At 46.9% G+C, this 21,345-nt stretch overlaps 1 protein-coding gene across 1 annotated transcript in view; it reads right to left on the bottom strand.

Annotated features, from left to right (window-relative positions):
- SLC7A1 (solute carrier family 7 member 1) overlaps positions 1-20,098 on the bottom strand; it is a 47,458-nt gene extending 27,360 nt beyond the window's left edge. Inside the window, exons 1-2 of the mRNA XM_068143296.1 lie at positions 19,947-20,098; positions 5,537-5,800 (exon numbers count right to left, since the gene is read on the bottom strand). The gene's annotated coding sequence lies outside the window, so the exon portion shown is untranslated. The remainder of the gene's footprint in view (positions 1-5,536; positions 5,801-19,946) is intronic.
- Between the last annotated feature and the right edge of the window lie 1,247 nt (positions 20,099-21,345).

The following is a 21,345-nucleotide window of genomic DNA, read 5'->3' as shown; positions in this document are numbered from 1 at the left end:
AGTTCTTCACAAAGAGAGTGATTGGCTGCCCAGGGAGGTGGTGGAGTTACCATCCCTGGAGATCTTCAAGAAAAGACTGGATGAGGCACTGAGTGCCATGGTCTAGTTGATTGGATAGGGCTGGGTGATGGGTTGGACTGGATGATCTTGGAGGTCTCTTCCAACCTGGCTGATTCTATGAGTCTACAATTCTATTTTACATTTGGTCTGGAGCTCATGAAATGGGGAAGATTTCAGTGCTGTGCATCAAAGAAGAAGATGCCATAGAGGAGAGAAAAAAAGGTCTCCAACACTAAACACAAATTCCTGCCATAAACTGCAGCCAGCTATGAGCAAGATACCCACAGAATTTCTCTTCCAAAAGCTGGTGTGAAGTCAAGACCAGATTGACTCAGAACCAAACTCTGGATTTCAGGACAAACAGAGGTTTGTTCTGTGGTATAAAAATATCAGGAAATGCCAAAGGACTGGTGAAAAACAGTTTACTTCTTGCTAAGTCAATATTTACAGCAAAGTAAATGGCCTGAATAGAGGAGTTAGAAGCAGCACAGAAAAATGCAAGAAACATCCCACCGGAGGATATTAACAAAATATGGAAAATGGAAAGAAAGTAGAGATGGCCCAGCTCAGAGAAAAGCTGTGGTGCAGCTGGACAGGGCTTGCCTGCCCTTTGGACAGAGCCCCTGGGCAGGCCTAGATGTTACTCTGAGGCTGCACTGGACCAACCGTAAGGGAAGACCGGAGAAGCTTAGAGGATACCTTCCTGAGACATTTCACCCTGGATGAGGCTACAGGTCCAGACCTCTCCAAATCCCTGCAACTTAAGCATTATTTTGTGTTCCTTGGGGTTTCCACCTTTGCGTTGACATCAATTTTGCTGAGCATACTGGGTTTCACCTTACAAGGTGTTGAAAATTTCTTACATGGAAAACCAAGGTGGGTAAGGAGAGTGTCTTCTGGGGTTGCACCACGTAACGTGCAGAAGTAAAAGGCTTGTAATGTGCACTGATACTCATCCACACGTGAGATTCTATGATGCCTACACAACAGGAATGGGGCTAACCCAAAGAGCTAACTGGCACTAATTATAGACTTCCCCACAGTGTGCAAGTGACCTACTGTCCCTCTGCACTCCACAAAGCTCTAAGGACACGCTCTATGGTGAACCTGACATTGTCTTTGTTTGTCTAGGAAGTGCCTTCAGGTGGCTGTGAACCAAGTATCCTCACAGGTGAAAGCCACTCTTCTTCCATACCCAAGGAGCTGTGGATGCTAAGTCCCTTTCAGAATTTTGCTCGTGGTCTCTGCTTCAAAAACGTACAGTAATAATTCAGTAATGTTCTAACAATAATTAATTTCCTACCTAGCCATTTAGCTTACATTCATCTAAATCTGGTATCCTGCAAAACAAGCATGACCCAATAGTCCCAAACCAATGATAGTTTTATTTCTGCACTGAAAATGAAGGCAGATCTGATATCAAATCCCCTTCCTTGCCACACACATCACAACAAAGCACTTCTTCAACAAGAACAGGGATGGGGAGAGGCAAGGTCCCCAGGACAGAAAGAGGCCCTCTTTGCGGGGCAAGAGTATCAGGGCATAGACTTGGCAAAGTTTTTGGGTGTGTGTGTGGGGGGGGGGCCCTAGGATTTATTAATTGAAAAGAAGATAATAATCTACTGGATTCTTTCAAGTTTATATATCATTCAAGAATATCCCAGGAGAAACATATTTCAAAATTATTTCCTCCTGAAGCTCCCTCAGGCCTACTTGCATATGTTCTCAGCTGTACTACAGCTATCAAGAATAAAGCAGAACTGATGTGTTCAGAAGAGAGGCTGATTAACTATGATAGACCTGGAAATTAAGGCTAACATCCTGCAATTGGCTTAATACCAACAGATATCACTCATCTGGCTGATCTCAAAATCAAGATATCGGCTTTGTCCTGCCCCAAAAGCACCAGAAAGTCTGAACATCTCTTTTGTGATTAAAATACCTCCTGAGACCCCAGATGTTGGACAGGGAGCTGTGTGCAGGGCATGGTACTCATGCTGCAGCTGTGTTATGCTTCCCCTGTACAAAGTGCTGCCCTTCATCACACAGAAGGCCGATCACCATCTTCTTACATGTCTTTGTTGCCTTTTAAAGAGCAAGTATCAAATCAACCTTTCACTTTCAATTATATACTTCCTGGAACATGTCCAGAGAAGGGCAATGAGGCTGATAAGGGTCTGGTGAACAAGCCTTATGAGGAGTGGCTGAGGGAACTGGGGTTGTTGAGCCTGGAGAAAAGGAAGCTGAGGAGAGAACTTCTCACTCTTTACACCTCTGAAAGGAGGTTGTACTGAGGTGAGTCAGTCTCTTCTTCCTAGTAACAAGTGACAAGATGAGAGGAAATGGCCTCAAGTCGCACCAGAGGAGGTTTAGATTGGTTATTAGGAGAAACTTCTTCACTCAAAGTGTTATTAAGCACTGGAATAGGCTCCCCCAACAGGTGGTTGAATCCCCATCCCTGAAGGCGTTTAAAGACATGTATGTGGTGCTAAGGGACACGGCTTAACACCAGACTAGGTAGGTAGACAATGGTTGGACTCAATGATCTTAAAGGAGAAATGATTCCATGATTCTATATTCACTATAGCTTGGCACAAGGACCTTCAATAAAGACAAGGAGGATTATTTTTTCAGGAGAACAATCTTGGTTTAGCAGGATGCAGTACGGAGACCGTTACACTTCTACCCCAAACGTGTTATCTTTGTGATTGTATCAAAGGGTGATTTAGACTGAGATTGTGACTTTTTCCTCCTCAGAAGTTGGATTCACCTGTGATCTTGTTTTCTGAAACAGCCATTCTTGCCTTTGAAGTGAGGAAATGTGTTCTGGGCTGGTTCCTCTGGCTCCCACTCCCAGCCACACTTGAAACGATGACCCTTTTTGAATGTACAGTCAGTATTCCTGTGGCATAATGCAGTCCTAATCACATAAAACAATACACATTGCTTCAGAAATCTTACTGCATGACAAATAACCACCTTCAAGTCGAGGAAACTCGATCTGAATGAACATCGACTAGCTTTGTTCTGCACATATCGATCTCTCATCCCTGCTTTAGCTCTCCTTTCTCCAAGGAGAAGCACCAAGCTGCAAGCGCCAGCTGCTCAAACCCTGGGTAGGAAATGGCTTCACCCCAAGGCTCTGGGCACCTTCATGTTTCAGCAGGAGCCAAGAACTTTGAGAGGGGTGGGTCGGGAAGCGATGACGTACCTAGATAACCTAGCAGGGTGGACCCTGGGGGCAGGGGCCACATCCTCGGGTGAAATCCTGTCCCACTGAAGTTGATGGCAAAGCTCCCACCAACTTCAATAGGGGCCAAATTCCACCCACTGTTACAGGTCCTTGTCTTTTATTTACAGTGCATTTTATGTTTATTACTTTTGTGCCCTGTCCAAATTTTTGTGCCTTGACTGCATTGTGTTTTGAAATAACAGAAAATATTCTTCCTCCTTCCTCCTCTTATCTAATGGTTAACATACCTATTATATCAGGTTGGTAGATTTCCTTCCCATTAACAAGGTTTTAAAAAGGGACACTCTTCAAAACAATCTCATAAGAAAATAAGCAATCTTGCATCTGGTTAACAGTAAAAGTAAACCATAACAGACATCTGTCCAGCTGAACAGAAAACACCATGTGTAAAAATAAGCTGACATGGCACCATTTTACATAAGCAGGACTATCGCTTCCTAAACAGTTACAATTTGTTTCAGCTTCTGAAAAACCACTCCTTATCTACTCCAAGGTTTTGCTGCCCTTGAGAATTTTCTTCTCTGATTTGGAAAAGAGCGTAAAATTAAAGCTGATGGTGTAGAACAGGGAGTTTTCCCTCAAGAAAAGAAGAAAACCCAAGCCTGACCCTGATGCACATCCCGCAAAGCACTCGGGTACCTTGTCAGAGGAAACACAAGCAGAAATCTCTACTCAACATTGTCCCACATACACTTAAATCCATTTTGAAACATGGAAACCTCTACTGCCATCAGTACCCTTCTCTAACAGCAAAGTGATGGCCTGCGAACAGTCTTATTTTTCCCCAGAATACTTTTGGTCTTCAACAAATGCATCCCCTGGAGAGCTAGTAGTCTGCAGAACACTAAGCCTGTGCTTATGCCATGTTGGCACAGTTGGCAAACAATGTGGAATGGGTTTGACCCTCTATTTTTAGTTCAGACATGCTCTCTGAACAAGCACGTAGTGATGGCACCAGCTTTTTGATCAATAAACTGCTAACAAACTCATTTGGGAGCCCTTTCCGAAAGGCTGATTTTACTACTTTCATCCTCGAGGCACCACCATTCACAGGGAAGTCCTACACAGAGAAAGAAGAGATGGAGAGCCTCAGTTCCTACTAATGCCATTAGCATTACTGATACTTTTGGGATTCCTAGATGCAAAGAGGCTATGTTGTAAGGGACCACACCTGAACCGCTGAATGGTTTTTGAAGCATCATTCAGAAACACAATGAGGAAAACCAAGCCCCCAGTGTAGTCTACAACAGTATAAGGCAGGAATTCCTCTGCAACAAGTGATAGAGCAGAGACAAGATGGCTACAGCAGATACTGAATTTTCTCCATTTGGCACAGGTGTCAAAGACCTATTTCAAGGTTTTCAGAAATAGAAGCAGAGGACATGCCATCAGACCTTACAGTCTGGCTTTGTCTCCAAAACTGTACTGGAGAGGGCACACAGGTTAGAGTGGACATGCTAGGGACAAGTGCTGAGCTCAGAGGCTGTGAAGCTGGGAGATAGCTCACCATAGCATTAGAAATGACAAGGAGTTCAAGCCAGAAGCCACCAAGAGAACTCTAATTCTTCACAATGGTTTCACTGTGTGTAAAGGGATGCTGTCCTGCTGAAGTATTTTAACCAGGCAGGGAATGCCTTGCCCACGTGCTGCTGAATGGTTTCTCCTCTTGACTGTCACAACTTTTATTTTTGTTTAAATCTTTTTTTTCACATGTATGCCTGGATCCCAATATGCACTGCAGAAATGTAGTTGCATCAGTTTTTATACACAGATACCAAAGGTTACATTCTTTACCAATTCTGTCATTAAAAACCAAGTCAGCCCCTAGCAAGGCATTTGCTACTCCAAAGAAGGAAGCTATCCAGTTAAACATAAACTACACATGCAACACAGGCAAGGGTGCACATGCACATGGCTGTGCAGTGTATACAGAGGACAATCTCAATCACCATCTTAAAGACACACTGCCCATAAGAATGGGACATTCCTCTGTTTAGCAGAGCTGCTTTAACAGCACAAGGGAGGTGGTGCTGAGGGACCAGCCCTCTGTCACCAGTGGCTGGGAATGGTGCACATTTCTGTTCTTCAAGCTCCTGAGTATCATGAACATTTCCAAGGCAGCATCTTCTGCTCTTCTCCAGGTATCTCACAGGCCTGGAGAATTTCTTCCACTGGAAAACAAGCAGTGAGGTGCTCTCTCTAATCCCTATGCCACTCACTTACCAGCAATCAGTTACTGAAACAGGAACACTGAGTCCCACTGGACATGAAGAAGGCTCCAGGCTCCCAAGACTCACAGGCCTTGTGGGAATGGTAGGGCTTTCCAAACTCTCACAGCTAGTGGCTGTGCCAAGGTCAGAAACTCCTCTCCTGTCCCAGGACAGCTTTTGAGAGGACAAAGATCATCCTTTTCTCCAAGCCCAGATAAGAAGTCTCAACTTCCCCAGAATATCACAGCAGGCAAACTTCGATGTCTTGTCTCAGTACCTGCAGAAAAAAATTAGTCTGGGTTATTTGTGAGGATACATGAAACCCATTTTGAAATGAGTAGTGATTTTTGACCAAAATAAAGGGCAGAAGTTCCTACTCTGAAAGGTCCAAGGGATAAACTTCATCCTCCCAAGATTTCAAGCTTCAAAACCCTCCAAAATGGAAGTTTGGTGATGCCTGTTCTTCTCCATAAAGCTTCATCTCAACAGGTAAAAGGTTGGATAAGCATTAATTATCCTCCTTGGCAAGGGCAGAAACATATGAGGCTTAATTTGCAGTAAGGAATTTGATGTTACAATAGCTTTTCAACTGTGAGCAAAATGGAAGGCTGGGACAGGATACAAGATAAGGAGTCTCCACTATTCAAGTGTGCAGGAATGGGTTAGAGAAATACCTGACAGACACAAACTGGATATAATGCATCCTGCCTCAAAACAGGGAAGACTCAGGTGCAGCCTCATGTTTGTGTTTGGCAGGGTTAAACCATGAAAACACATGTTCCTCTGCCCAGGCAACTGCATATCAATCCTGTGGCTGTACCAGAATAACTACTCGGGAAATCGTGCTGCAAACATCATCTCTGAAATAAACCCAATGCTGCAACTACAACCAAACAAATGGCAAGCCACCACAGCTTAGAACAGAATAGAATAGAATAGACCAGACCAGACCAGACCAGGTTGGAAGAGACCTTCAAGATCATCGCATCCAACCCTTCAACCAATCCAACCCACCTAAACTACTAACCCATGGCACCAAGCACCCCATCAAGTCTCCTCCTGAACACCTCCAGTGATGGTGACTCCACCACCTCCCCAGGCAGCCCATTCCAATGGGCAATCACTCTCTCTGTATAGAACTTCTTCCTGACCTCCAGCCTAAACCTCCCCTGGCACAGCCTGAGACTGCGTCCTCTTGTTCTGGTACTGGCTGCCTGGGAGAAGAGACCATCATCCACCTGTCTACAACCTCCTTTCAGGTAGTTGTAGAGAGTTATAAGGTCACCCCTGAGTCTCCTCCAGGCTGAGCAACCCCAGCTCCCTCAGCCTCTCCTCATAGGGCTTGTGTTCCAAACCCCTCACCAACTTCGTTGCCCTTCTCTGGACTCGTTCCAGCAAGTCAACATCCTTCCTAAACTGAGGGCCCCAGAACTGGACACAGTACTCGAGGTGTGGCCTAACCAGTGCAGTGTACAGGGACAGAATGACCTCCCTGCTCCAGAGGAAAGGGATGGAACACCTTCTCACCCAAGAAGTACTCTCACTCAGGTAGGCCATATCTCAGCCAGTGAGAAGTTCTCCAGCAGCTCCATACAACACCCAGCTATTTGGAGGAGGAGGAGAGCACCACATTTGCCATTCACAGCTCCTCAGGGATCAAAAAATTAAGGAGATGTCTTCCTGCCTAGGCAAGAAAGGGTGTCACACCTGTTTCATTACATGAATCACTGTTTTCTGATAAAAAAAGAATGTAATGAAAAGTCTCCCAGCAGCTCTAGTACAGTCTCCCCAAATAGATCCTCAGCATGCCTTCAAATTAAACTTTGCGAGAAAATTGCTTGATTGAACTCCCTCAATTTGTCATAAAACCCAAGGGGATCTCCACCAATAATTAGACTTCCCAAATGAAAGCCTGAGACAGACTGCTGGGGATCTACTTGAAGTGACATACCGCCTGTAACCTTCCAGGGACTTGGCCTCGGTATTGAGCAGAACAAAGTGTGTGCTCTGAGAAACAGTATTAGATAAGTGAGCTTCTGTCTTCTCAAACCCAGATTAAATGAAGACAAAGCCTTGCTTAGCCAAATCTTCCAGACATTCCATTTAGTACGCTCCAGCTATAGGCCTTGGACAACAGTCCTTGGAAAGAGGTGGGAAACGTTCCTTAGGAGATAAGGAAGGAAGTCAGATGGAGACAGAAGTTGGTTTGTTATTAAAACAGTAGTGGGGAAACAAACAAGTAAACAATGAGGAGCCTGGGTCTTCACGTAAAACAACAAACATCATCTTGCACAGCCGTGGGAGATATCCCATGAGCCAGACAGAAGGAAGGGGAAGACTCGCCCAAGTACAACCATTTCACCAGGAGGAAGGGCACAGCCGAGTGGGGATTTCCACATCTGGACAAGGGGCAGATCAAAGTGGGTATAATCAGTGGGTTTTGCTATGGCCCTGAGCAGCAGGGAGCGATTGGAGCTTAGCAGGTAGCCTGCGGTAAGCAGCTGGAAGCAAGACTGCCTGCCATTAATCCAGGAGTTCTGCCGATTCAAAGGCCATTCTCAGGGCTTTGCCCCACATGGAGCTCCAAGTCAGACCTGCCAGTCCTGTACCCTGATGTGGCTGTGACTTGCTATAGTGGAAGAATGAGGAAAAGCTTCCCTTTTCTGGAGAATCCAGGGTTAATTTCCAGATAAGCAAGCCAGTTGCATTCAGAAATGTATTACAACCTTCTGAAGGCACTTGCACAACTACAGGCCTGAAACTAAGCTTTCTGCAAATATGATTTACACCATGCCACAGAGAAGCTTAGAGTGAAAGGAGCTGTTTGCCTTTTGACCCAGTATTCCCACATTCCAGCCATAATTCAAGGGCTGGGAAGGGATCAGCTCCTTCCAAGCCCCACGTGCTCATTATTGCAGGCACAAACAAGCACTTCACACCCCCCTCACTGATGTGTGCAGCCACATACTCTTGCACCTGAGAGGAAACTGTGTCTGCAGTTTCAGGGGTGGGTCTAATAGATAGTAATTCCCATGGGAGAGAGTTCTTCAGGAAGACCTTCCCCAAGAGACAATGTCCCAACTCAAGCTGTATTAAAAGCAAAGACTGAATGCTACTATCTGATCAAATTACTATTATCCCTTCACCACATACCCCATTGACTGGAGTCACTCAGTACTCAAAGGAGCCAACAGGGCATGACTCTGAGAGGCTAACCAATGCCCTAGCTGCCTAGGAACAGCACAAGAAGTGAAGCATCTCCCAGGAGGAAGCCCTAACTGAAGCAGTCCGGGCAGCCCAAACCAAGGCAGAAAGAGATGCTAAGCACCAATGGTGTGGCCACACTTCTAATGTAACTGGGATACAGTGATGTGCCAGTTCCCTGACCATTAATGACTGCTCCCTCCCCTCCAGTCCATGATGCATGCCTCACCAGAGACTGCTGTTTTGGGATGGGAATTGGGCTGGGCAGGGCAGACAGGGCAGGCCTGGCTGCCAGGACCACAGGATGTGTCCTCATCAGTGTAGTCTAGACAGACACCCACAGCAAAACGAAAGCTGAGGATAGTGCCAAGAGGTGCAGCAGAGAGCATGGAACTGTGTGAAGAATAAAGAGGGGAAGTGGTAAAAGCCACCTGACACCCTACATTTGAGGTAGGGGTAACTCCCCCCTGGGACTGCAGCTAGCACATTCAGAGATGATGGACACCACACTCACATCCCCACCTGCAAGGAAGCATCTGCTCCCTCACCTATCTCTCACCATGGCTGGGCAGTGGGCATGCCCAAGGCCAAATCATCTCTGACTGCCCATTCTGGCACTCCCAGCACAGCCAGAGTTACTAAGTCATGCTGCTTCTAGGCCTTCATTGCATCATCTTCCCACCTTCCTCTCTCTTGCCAGGAAACTGCCCTCTGCAATATTCCTGGCCATCATGAGCAGAAAGGGCAGTTAAACCCAGACTCGTATTTAGGAATAGCAGCGATGCCAAGTTGGGTCTTTCTTGCAAACACTACATGCAGTTTCCATGGTAGCCCCACCCATGCACTTGCCTGCTCGCTGTTAAAACTTCGGGCTGCACAAGTCTGCTTTCATTTCAGTGTCTGACCTAATCCTGCCTAGCTCTGCAGTTTGCCAGTCATGAACACCACCAGAGCTAGTAAAATACCCTTATCCTGAAGGGCAGGAGCACCCAATTAATAATTTTAAAAGGCATATTAAATGGGATTATTGGTCTGACTGTGGGGAAAAAACCTTCAGTCTCCGAAGCGTTTTGCAAATAATCCCACAAGCCGTCACTGAAAAGACTTTGCAGCTCCTAAGTGCTGATGGATTTACAGCAAAATGCCTCTGAAAACTGCATTCATTTCAGGCATTTAAGTCTGAAGTAAGCACAGAGGATGGTAAACAATACAAAGGTAATATTTGACCAGACTGATTGCAGGGTAACCAACGGTCACGTTTTCACACAGAGCTATCAGAGCCACGGGCTGATATATTCTACCTAAGTAAACCTTATCAGAAAGGAGGTGCAACACTGATGTGGAACTCCATTTCACAGTAAGGTAGGTGTGGAGTGTGTTTGCTCTGGATAAATGCTCTTTTTTCAGACATGAGCTCACCATTCAACTCTGCCCTGCTCCTCAATGGCTGCACTGCAGGAGGAAAGAGGCAAAGTCAATGCCTGGGGTGAGGTCTCGGGTTTGAGACGGGACCAACAGAGCCTCCAGGGCCCCCACAGTTTGCTGCCATGTGCAGGGGCACTGTGAAGGCTGCAATGTCAGAAACACAGGTAGCTGGTAGTGCTCAGTGTTAAATCAGTGCAGCCAAAGAGGCTGCTGTCTAAAAGCAGTTTTATCTCCATCTAACCCAAGTGTTCAGGACTGCACAATGATGATGATCCTCGAGGTCCTTTCCAACCTAAGTTATACTGTGATACTGTGAACTGTTGATGGGGAAGGGCTGTACTAAAGGGCTGTCCAAACACAGCCAGTGTCATATTTATCTCAGACACTTTCTCATGGTATGACAACAGGCTGCCCACCCCAGTCTGGGATCGAATCAAAGCTTGCTCCAGGTTGGTTTTATTGTTTTGTTGGGTTTTTTTTTCCCCTTAAAAAAGTAAAAGCCAAGATGACACCCACAGGATGCACTAGGAACAAGACCACAAGCTGCGCATTTCAGGTCCCACTGCCGATGGTGCCTCACAGAGGGAACGTGCATCCTTTCAGGACAGGGCCTACATGCTGGCAAGCCCAAAGAAGGATTTGCACAGAAAGCTTGCAACTACCACTAACATACATCCTTGCTGAGGGAGCAGCAAGAGCAGAGTCAATACAGAAGTACCAGTAGGTAAGAAATGCAACAGGTTGGCAGGTTTCACTGAACTTCTGCTGCGAGGCCACTACAAAATACAGTGTGGACACAGCCCCCTTTGCATAAGAATAGGCATATATGACCTTTTAGCCTGCCTTAGAGTTATGTTTGCTGTATGTACAGCAAAAAAAAGAAGGCTGCTTTCAACTCACACATCTCCATGACAGGAGCTTGTTCTGGCTTGCTTGGAAGCGCAAAAAGAGATCAACTCTCATGAGCAAAACACGTTGTCATTCAACACCATCAGCCTACTAATTGTCTAATTTGTAAGGTCAAATCTTACTCAGATTTCTCATTCTATTGAAATTGTCACCTGCACCCCCTTGTTCCTCACACAGAAGCCTGTTCTGCTCCAAAATCAGCACCTGCACCCCACTGACAGCAGAAAGTGAAGACACCCAGGACACACTTCTGTTAAGGGATCCAGAGAAGGGCAACAAAGTTGGTGAGGGGTTTGGAACACAAGCCCTTTGAGGAGAGGCTGAGGGAGCTGGGGTTGCTTAGCCTGGAGAAGAGGAAACTCAGGGATGACCTCATTGCTCTCTACAACTACCTGAAGGGAGGTTGTAGCCAGGTGGGGGTTGGTCTCTCCTCCCAGGCAACCAGCACCAGAACAAGAGGACACAGTCTCAAGCTGCATCAGGGGAGGTTCAGACTGGATGTTAGGAGGAAATTCTACACAGAGGGAGTGATTGCCCATTGGAATGGGCTGGCCGGGGAGGTGGTGGAGTCACCATCATTGGAGGTGTTTAGGGGGAGACTGGATGGGGTGCTTGGTGCCATGGTTTAGTTGATTAGGTGGTGTTGGATAACAGGCTGGACACGGTGATCTCACAGGTCTCTTCCAACCTAGTTTATTCTATTCTACTCAGCTATCCTTAAAAATTGTTTTGACTCTATCAGGATAAGTACTGTGTTTGGGGTAAGAATGCACTTCAGCAAACATCCAGCCTGACAACATATGATAAAAACTTTACTGTATTTTTCCACATCATCATTTGGCATCAAAGGAAATCACTCTTCATTATATTTACAGGGCTGGGGGATGTATGCAGAGACCTAAATATGACAGTCTCTGAGAGGTGTTGCATTATACATTTCAACTTACCTCTCTTGAGCACACACAGTGCCATCTCTCCCCCTGTCACTTATCTAGAGCAAGAAACTTTGAAGTATAATAAGCTCTGCTGCTGCTAGGGTCTTTGAGTGACAGCAGGAAGAAAACAAGCTACTGGTTCTAACTATTCTCCTTAGTTCTACTGCACTGGGACTGGGAGGGGGGTAAACAAAAAAGAGGAAAAAAAGTGATTTTAAAGCAAAGTAACATATGGAACAAATGATAATTGTCCCCCAAGGGTCTGAAAAGCAGCATGAATAGCAAAGAGCTGCTGTTGTGGTTTTGATGGTGCTCTGCACCACACTGTTCTGATCTCCAGGTATTTCCTTCGAAGGAAAAAGCAGGTTCAAAAGAACTCTAAGATCTCTGATAGTTTAACTGGAGCAGCCAAAGCACAAGTGTGGCTTCAACACTCATAGATGCTTCCTTGAAGGATATCCCTGTGTTTTTCCACATGCCAACCAGGTTATGAGGGGCAGAATTCCTCTCAAATAGTTTTAGCCAACCTCAAACCAGATGTTTGGGCTTCATGTATCATCGCACCCCTCTCCATAACAAAAGGGTAGAGACAAGCACCTCCAAAGACAAATTATTATAGTTTCATAGTTTCATTCAGGGTTGGAAGGGACCACAAGGATCATCTAGTTCCAACCCCCCTGCCATGGGCAGGGACACCCCACACTAGATCAGGATGGCCAGAGCCTCATCCAGCCTGCTCTTAAACACCTCCAGGGATGGGGCCTCGACCACCTCCCTGGACAACGCATTCCAGGGTCTCACCACTCTCATGGTGAAGAACTTCCTCCTCACATCCAGCCTGAATCTCCCCACCTCCAGCTTCATTCCATTCCCCCTAGTCCTATCACTCCCTGAGATCCTGAGAAGTCCTTCCCCAGCCTTCCTGTAGGCCCCCTTCAGATACTGGAAGGCCACAATTAGGTCACCTCGGAGCCTTCTCTTCTGCAGACTGAACAGCCCCAACTCCTTCAGTCTGTCCTCATAGGAGAGGTGCTCCAGCCCTCTGATCATCCTTGTGGCCCTTCTCTGGACACGTTCCAGCACCTCCACATCCCTCTTGTAATAGGGGCTCCAGAACTGGACACAGTACTCCAGGTGGAGTCTCACCAGGGCTGAGTAGAGTGGGAGGATCACCTCCCTCAACCTGCTGGCCACACTTCTCCTGATGCAGCCCAGGATCTGATTGGCTTTGCGGGCTGCAAGTGCACACTGAGAGCTCATGTTGAGCTTTTTGTCCACCAGCACCCCCAAGTCTCTCTCCTCAGGGCTACTTTCCAGCCAGTCACTCCCCAGCCTGTATTTGTGCCTGGGATTGCCTCAACCCAGATGCAGGACCCTGCACTTGCTCTTATTGAATTAATCCCTTCAGAAGAGAGATGGCAGGAATGACCCTCCAGAAACACCTGCCTTCCCTAACTACTGGTCAGGACTCTAGCAGACGTGTGTGAAAACCCACCAGGAACTTGGACTACTCCTCAAGACAGAAAATAGTTGTGAATCTAGAGCCAGCAGAAGCAAAACCACCTTGACAATGTCTGACCTGTTTTTCTGTAGGCAGTCTCTGAACAGTTTGTGGGGCTTTAGTAACTCAGAAGTCCACTTCCCTCACGAGAACAGTTACTCCTCCTAACACTTGTGTCCCTCAAAAATTAGAAGGTTTTCTGAACAAAGTTTTGGATTCCAGGACTGCCTGAGCACTGACCTCAGTGCCCTCAAAGCAAAGCACAGATGTTTTGTTTCTGCTCTTCTCTAGCTGCTTAACTGCTACGCTCTTCATTCTATTGCTTGTGTTGGTACCTTTCCTGAACTGAAAAGATGCTAGAGGCCAAGTTCCCACTCTAATTTCATGTAAGTTCTTATTTCCAAAATCTCAGCAAACACCTATTGTTCTTCTACTTCAAGATGTGGCATCTCCACCCTAATCCATCATTCAGCTGATGAATTATGGGTGTTGCACTTTCTTCTAGGTCAGGGTGCCAGAATACTTTGCTCCTTTCTTTCAGCAAACTGCACAGCCTAAAAAGGTCCTGCCTAATGCTCCTGTGGTCAGCGTGGGTGGATATTCAGTGGTGCGGCACCTCTGAACTTCAAACCTCTATCACCAAAGCTGAGGTAGTGATTGTAAGACAAGACTTTTAAAAAACCTGCTTTGATCACTTTCCATACAATATTCAATGTGTCTCTTTATTTAGTGGGTTGCTGGAACAGTAGTGGACAAGGTAAGTTTCTCAATTACATGACAGTTTTTTTCTGTCTTATACATTCAGTGCCAGTATCTCTGAACAGCCACATCATTCCTTCTGCAAACAACTTGCAAAACAAAACCCTTCTGTTGTTGCTGTAGGTAAACCAAAAACATGGATAGGTTGATGATGGATGGACTATTCAGGGGATAAAAAACTGGCTTGATGGCCGCACCCAAAGAGTGGCTGTCAATGGCTCCATGTCCCAGTGGAGGCCAGTGACAAGCAGAGTCCCTCAGGGATCAGTCCTGGGACCTGTCTTGTTCAACATCTTTGTGGGTGACATGGACAGTGGCATTGAGTGCACCCTCAGCAAGTTTGCTGATGACACCAAGCTGTGTGGTGCAGCAGACACGCTGGAGGGGAGGGAGGCCATCCAGAGGGACCTTGACAGGCTGGAGAGGTGGGCACAAGCCAACCTCATGAGGTTCAACAAGACCAAGTGCAAGGTCCTGCATCTGGGTTGAGGCAATCCGAAGCATCAATATAGGCTGAGCAGTGACTGGCTTGACAGCAGCCCTGAATGACTTGGGGGTGCTGGTGGATGAAAAGCTCAACATGATCCACCAGTTTGCACTTGCAGCCCAGAGATCCAATCACATCCTGGGCTGCATCAAGACAAGTATAGCCAGCAGGTCGATGGAAATGATTCTCCCCCTCTACTGTGCTATGGTGAGACCGCACCTGGAGTATTGTGTCCAGTTCTGGAGCCCCTATAACAAGAAGGATCTGGACGTACTAGAGCGTGTCCAGAGAAGGGCCACGAGGATGAGCAGAGGGCTGGAGCACCTCTCCTATGAGGACAGACTGAGGAAATTGAGACTGTTCAGTCTGGAGAAGAGAAGGCTCTGAGAAGATCTTATTGTGGCCTTCCAGTATCTGAAGGGGGCCTACAAGAAGGCTGGGGAGGGACTTTTTAGGGTGTCAGGTCATGATAGGACTAGGGGGAATGGAAAAAAAATAGAAATAGGTAGATTCAGACTGGATGTTAGGAAGAAGCTCTTCCCCATGAGGGTGGTGAGACACTGGAACAGGTTGCCCAGGGACATGCTAGAAGTTCCATTCCTGGAGGTTTTTAAGCCCAGACTGGATGTGGCTCTGAACAACCTGATCTAGGGTGAGGTGTCCCTGCCCATGGCAGGGGGTTGGAACTAGATGATCCTTGAGATCCCTTCTAACCTTAAAGATTCTATGATTCTATTTTGCTGTATTTTTCCTAATGGCCTGCTCTCAGCTTTTGGAAGATATAAGCACACAAACCAGTCATACACAGATTGCCCCTGCAAAGACAGGCAAAGAATAAAAATCTTCACAATGCATGTTATAGGTCACTCTGGCTTGTGAACCTTTTTGAAAGCAAAAAAATAAATAGCACAGCATGCAGCAGCAGCAGCCTTTGCTTGGGAATCATCTCACATGGGTCACCAAACAGCTCTTAGGCAGTGTGCAACCCTGAGTGAAGTTTCATCAGCAACCCAGGGATGAAAGACTACACTCTGGTAACCTGAGCAGACTAACCTCCTCCGGGGTATTTTCTGGAGATACTCTACATTATTTACTTTGCTATCTGGAAGTGCTTTATGAAAGGGTCACTTTAAAAAAAATAACCTAGTTCTACAAACTCAACTTTGGTTTTTCAGCAAGTTTAAGAAGAGTTGAAGAGCTTTGTCTCAGCTTAAAGAAAATGTTCATTAATCAAACCACAGTAATTTCTGGCACAGTAAGACTAAGGAGGTGAATCTGCTTTAGATGATCCCCAGAGGTCCCTTCCAACTAGAAATTAGTAGGACTAATTTTTTTTCCTCTAGCAGTTCCTTTAACTCCTGGGCACACAAAAAATCTGAACCCCTGCAAAAAAAAAGAGTTTTCTGAACTGTTTTTCACTTCAGAAAAAACAAACAAACAAACCAAAACAAAAGGCACAAACAGAAACTCGTCAACATACTTGAAACAAAAAAAAATCTGACGCTATTTTCTTTTGGCAGCTCCGAAATAAGGCACTTCTGTATCAGATGCCACCCATGAGATCTATGACTCTCCACTGTGGTGGTCTCCAGCAGAGTTATGGACCCTGGCAAGAGCAGCAGCTGCTGATTCACCACCAAGGCAAGGTCGGTCAGACCAGTGCTGCCAGGGTAAGCAGGCTCCCAAGGCTTCCACGAACTGCAGTGGGAAGGGTCAGGGGCTCCTGATCCTTGACACCCTAAACTGCCCAGAAACCACAGGCACTCTTCAAGAATTCTGTAGTTGGGGCATAATCACAGGGTAGGTGTTGGCCTCTATTTTGTTTTACCAACAGCTATGCTTTTCCCTTCTGTAGGTTTAAGTTGATACTGCAGCCACAGCACTGTGGAGTGCTCAAACGACAGAACGTACCCACCCATAGCGCAAACAGCTACAACTCTTCCTAAAGTCACTGAGGAATCTGAAAACCTCACAAGCTCATTGAGAAAGACATTTATAGTGCAGATTTTTACATGAGCTAATCTCCCAGTGCCTCCTTTTATAGTCAGTGGAAAGCAGCTTTCAAGTCTCAACTCATCTGCTTCAGCAAACTGGGCTGAGATGAATCACACCCCAAGAACGTTCACCCCTCCCCTGGCTGACCGTTAATGGGAGTCAGAGCTGCCTGCCTTCGACGTAGATGACTCCGTTTCACCAGATGAATGCTACCTTAAACACCATTCAGCAAATGACAGATTTGCAAGGCTTTTGGCCTTAGGATAAAAATTGATGAGGATATAGCAGGAAATGGCAGACACCCCAGGATACTGGCAAATGCAGTGGCATAGACTGCAGAGATCATCTACCCCAGGTTAATAACTCTGGGTCAGCAGTTGACCCCTACCAACTCTGCCCGTGACTGCTGAGCTAGTTCTCCACACTGCCCAGCCTCCTGGTTCTGCTGCTTGAGGCCTCTATTTTCTAGACATACTTGGCTAAGTCAGAGAGACGACTTAGCTTATTGTTCAGGAGAGGCAAAGGGCCTCTGTCTGCCACATCCCCATCTGTCCCTTGGCACCACAGTATCTCAGCCAATAAACTTTGCCAGGATCAAGCCAGCATGCACCAGACACACTCGCAGGAAAAATAAATAACCCTCTCTTCCTTCTGCTCCTCACTCCATGCATGCAGTTATCTTTTGAAATTATAGATGTCAAATATAAGAGAAGACAATGAAAGTAACCACTTTGTTTTCTACTCTCTGAAAGACGGGTTACAACTAGAAATGACATTTCCAAGGAACCACTGCAGTCTCATTAACCTGTCAGGGACACCTTTGGATGTCACTTCCAGCCTGGACCATTCTATGATCAAGGGTAATTGCAACAAGATACCTGTCCTCCTTAACCCAAGCAATAATTCTCACTCTCTTCTTTCCCATCTGAGATTAAACAACTACCACTACAACTTCTCGTTCTCCCTCTCGCACAGCCCAGACCATGAATTGCACTCAACAACAGCTGGACTGGCACACACCACTCACGCAGTCACACAGCCTTAAGCAGAGATACAGAGCCCAGGTACAACACTGAATGGGGATAAGCCCTACCTGAAATCTAGCAGAGGATTACACAGGAAACAAGACTTTAAAAAATAAAAGAAGAGGGAGTAGCAAAGGTGTTATCAAAATCTGGAACTGGTTACTCTAATTACTAGTTAAAGAGTTACAAGTTCTCTTTTATCTAAGCTAACTCCTTCTGTATAGCAAATCCTTCCAGCTCCCCACGGAGTCAAGAGCCTATTTCATCAGTGCAATTACCCACGACTCGCCCACTCTCACAAATGAACTGCTTGAGTAAGAAGCCTCGCTGGCCTCAGGGTTACCACTCAAAGCAACAAGTGCCTTCTGAACACATCTCCTCACCGATAAGCGCAAGCCTACGAGCAGCGAGGCTCATAACCACACATCCCAGCAAGCCAGCATAAATTGGGGACTAAACACACAGCCGTTTTCCTGCTCAGGAAATGGGTTTATTTTGAAGCCAGTTTGAGCATCTAAGGCAGACATGCTGTGGGGCACAGTCGGTCTTCCTCCTCCAGATCACTTAAAACACAAGACACTCAAAGTACTTTAAAGTAAAACCACTCTTGAGGGTTGCTGAGATCAATGGGCTTGCTCCTTCTTTGCCAATATCTGCAGCTATGCAGTCTGGACAATTACACTTTTTTTGCATTATATGGAAATTCTGTCGTGAAAGCATTTTGGCTGCCTGCTGAAGGCAACAGAAGTCCACAAAGTACCTGATCAGAAAGGTGAAGTTTCTGACTCTTCTCTTCACATGTTCATTGTCTTTGCCTCTGACATGGAGACAGAGGCCGACAAGTGTCACTGAGTCAGCTGTCTGGCTGCAGGGAGTCCTGCACAACATCTGCATGTGTGACTGTCTTCCCCTCTTGTCCCCATGGCTTATTGAAGGCCACAGAAGCAGAGAGAGGGAGGCAGGACATCCACGCTTGTCCTGATCTTGGACATCACCACTAGACTGTTGTTCAGGTGTAAAGTTAACAGTGGCAAATGCTCACACATTAACATGCAGGTGTCAAAACCACTCGGCTAAAAGACAGCTAACTCATAACGCTGCAGCACCGTGATCACTTCGGGTCTTCTGCAGCCCGTGAAATGTTTAGTCCTGCAACTACCTTTTTGTCCTGAGTCCATACAGTACACGACCCTGATCCAAATTTAAGGCTTCCAGCAGCCAACACAACTAACATTTCTGTACATAGTCCCAATCTTCCTGCCAAGCCTTAGCCACGTTTATATAATCCCTCTTGAGGTTTTTTAATGGGTTTCATCCCTTACCATATCTGCCGCACACATTCACACGAGCATGTGTGAAAGAAGAAATCTGTTGGTCAGGTCGGCTGCCTGCAAAACGTTGACAAGCAAAATGGAAACAAGCCCCTGTCCCCCTCACAAGCACAGGTTCAGAACTGCAAGCAGCCACAACTCGCAGGGCATGGGGCTGACTCGGGCACTGCAAACGACACCCACACTCTCCCTAAATTCTCTGCCTCTTTGACAGTTTGAAAGAGGACGCAAAGCCCAGCTCAGTGGTGATTCAGGAGCTATCCTGGACATGGGAAGAACATCAGAGAAACGGTCCAGGGCTTCTCCTTGACAAGTGGGCCTTCGCGTCTTGGCGAGCGCTGCTGCAGAGCAATCCGCATGAAAACGGCTTGAGCTGGGCAGCACACATACACTTACATAAGTTTCCCAACTCTTTCCCGGATTGCGGCTCGCTGTGAAAGAGAGGAAGCGTGGCTGGAGGCTGGCGCAGGGGCACACGCTCCGGGAGCCGACCACGGCAGAGCCCATCCCCGCACCAAGAAAAGGCCCTTCCCGCCTGGCGCTGCTGAGGATCCAAAGCAAAGGGGCTGAGACACCGTTCCGCTAGCAGGGGGTCGGGGAGAGCCAAGGGGGAGGCGAGGAACGGTTCCCAGCGGAGCTCAGGCAGAGACTTGCCGGGGGGACCGCCACCGTAAGGAAGCCACGGAGAGAAAACGGAGGGGCGGCTGTTTTGGCGGGAGGGGAGCCCTCCGCGCCACCCTGCTAGTATCACGCAAAATGGACGCCCCGGCGTGGCCGGGGCCGCTGCCGCCACCCGCGGCCCTAGCCCGTTCCGCCCGCCGTAGGGCAGCTTCGCGCCCCGCACTCACTCACCCGCGCCGATGGGCAGCTCGGCACCGGCGGGCTCAGGCGGGAAGCGAGGGAGCACGGCGAGCCCACGCTTGCTTTACAACACGCTTCCGCTCTTCAATGAATGAGAGGCGGGTGGTGGGCGAGGCCACCGCAGTCCTTCCGGGACAGCCTTCGGAACCAAATCACCAGATGGGATGTGGGGTGACAGCTCGGAAACATCCAGGTTTAAGGACTTATCCGGACAGCCGCGTGGATGGGGTGTGTCCAAGAGACATGGAGGTCACCTCCGCGGAGCAAGAAGGAGCTTATTCTTCAAAGACAGGTTACAGGCAAACAGTTCGTACATTAGTTCAGTTTGGACAGAAAACTGTTTCCCACTCTCTCCCTCCCCCGTCACCCGTCCTGTCTCCCCGCGTCCCCAGGCTCTATGGGAATGAGATCTGAGGGGCTGGGTTGGACTGAACCCTCTGCTCAGTCGTGGTGCGCACCGTGTTCTAATTAACTGCTGCAGAACATGGCTGACCGAGTGATGCAGGGATTAAATGATGGCAGCAGATAAAGGTGGACAGCGGTGGATTTGGATTAGGGTTTTGACGTTGCCTCCCATAAACCACCATGCCCCTAAACAAGGAATTACACTGCGGATGAAATCGGCCATGACTGCCCCCAAGGCTGAGTCAAGCAGCCAAAAAGAGCCGTGGATGTTGGAAAGGGAACAGCATGGTGTCTGTGTTGGGCTTGGTTAAATCTCATTTCCATTTGTAAAGTCCATGGTAAGACCAGCTATGGGAAAACTTTCATGTGTGCCTCAGGATGAGACAGCACATCAACACGGATCTTAAGGAGACTGTCCAAAATAAAGTGGCATTCTAGAAGGGAGGAGAATGATAGTTTATGAAAGAAAACGAAATAAGCAGGGGGAAACAGCTGGCTGAGAAGCCAATTAGAAAAAGAATTTGCATGTGATTACTGCATGACACTAATGCAAAAAAAAAAAAAATCCCAACCAACCAATAAAAATCAAACAAACCACCCAAGACCCAAACAACTCTGTCTTTCTCGTGAAGGATCTTAATGGAAATGTATATAGGATGTAGACAGGAATTAGGAAGCTGTAATCAATACTGCTGAAACCACAGCCGGAGTACTCTGCTTATTTTGACATTTAACTATAAAGAAATACACCTACCTGGGGGGGAAAAAGCCTGATAAGAAACACATTAATGAAAAGCTGAAGGAATTGTTTTTCTTTTCCAGAACAAAGGTGGAACAGCAGAACAGTCCTTCAATGAATGAGCAGGCAAAGGCGTAAACAATGAAAAAATTGTTTAATGTCAATAATAACTGCACCACACGCATTAATGATTGCCCACTGGAAAGGCTAGGGCACATTTTGGGTTTTGAACTGACAACATTTCCT

This window comes from Melanerpes formicivorus, unplaced genomic scaffold (genome assembly GCF_026170545.1).
Source record: "Melanerpes formicivorus ecotype bairdi unplaced genomic scaffold, bMelFor1.0.p_v2 SCAF_1, whole genome shotgun sequence".
Classification (NCBI taxonomy): domain Eukaryota; kingdom Metazoa; phylum Chordata; class Aves; order Piciformes; family Picidae; genus Melanerpes; species Melanerpes formicivorus.
Note: the sequence above shows the minus strand (reverse complement) of the source record. Positions and strands in the feature narration are given on the sequence as shown.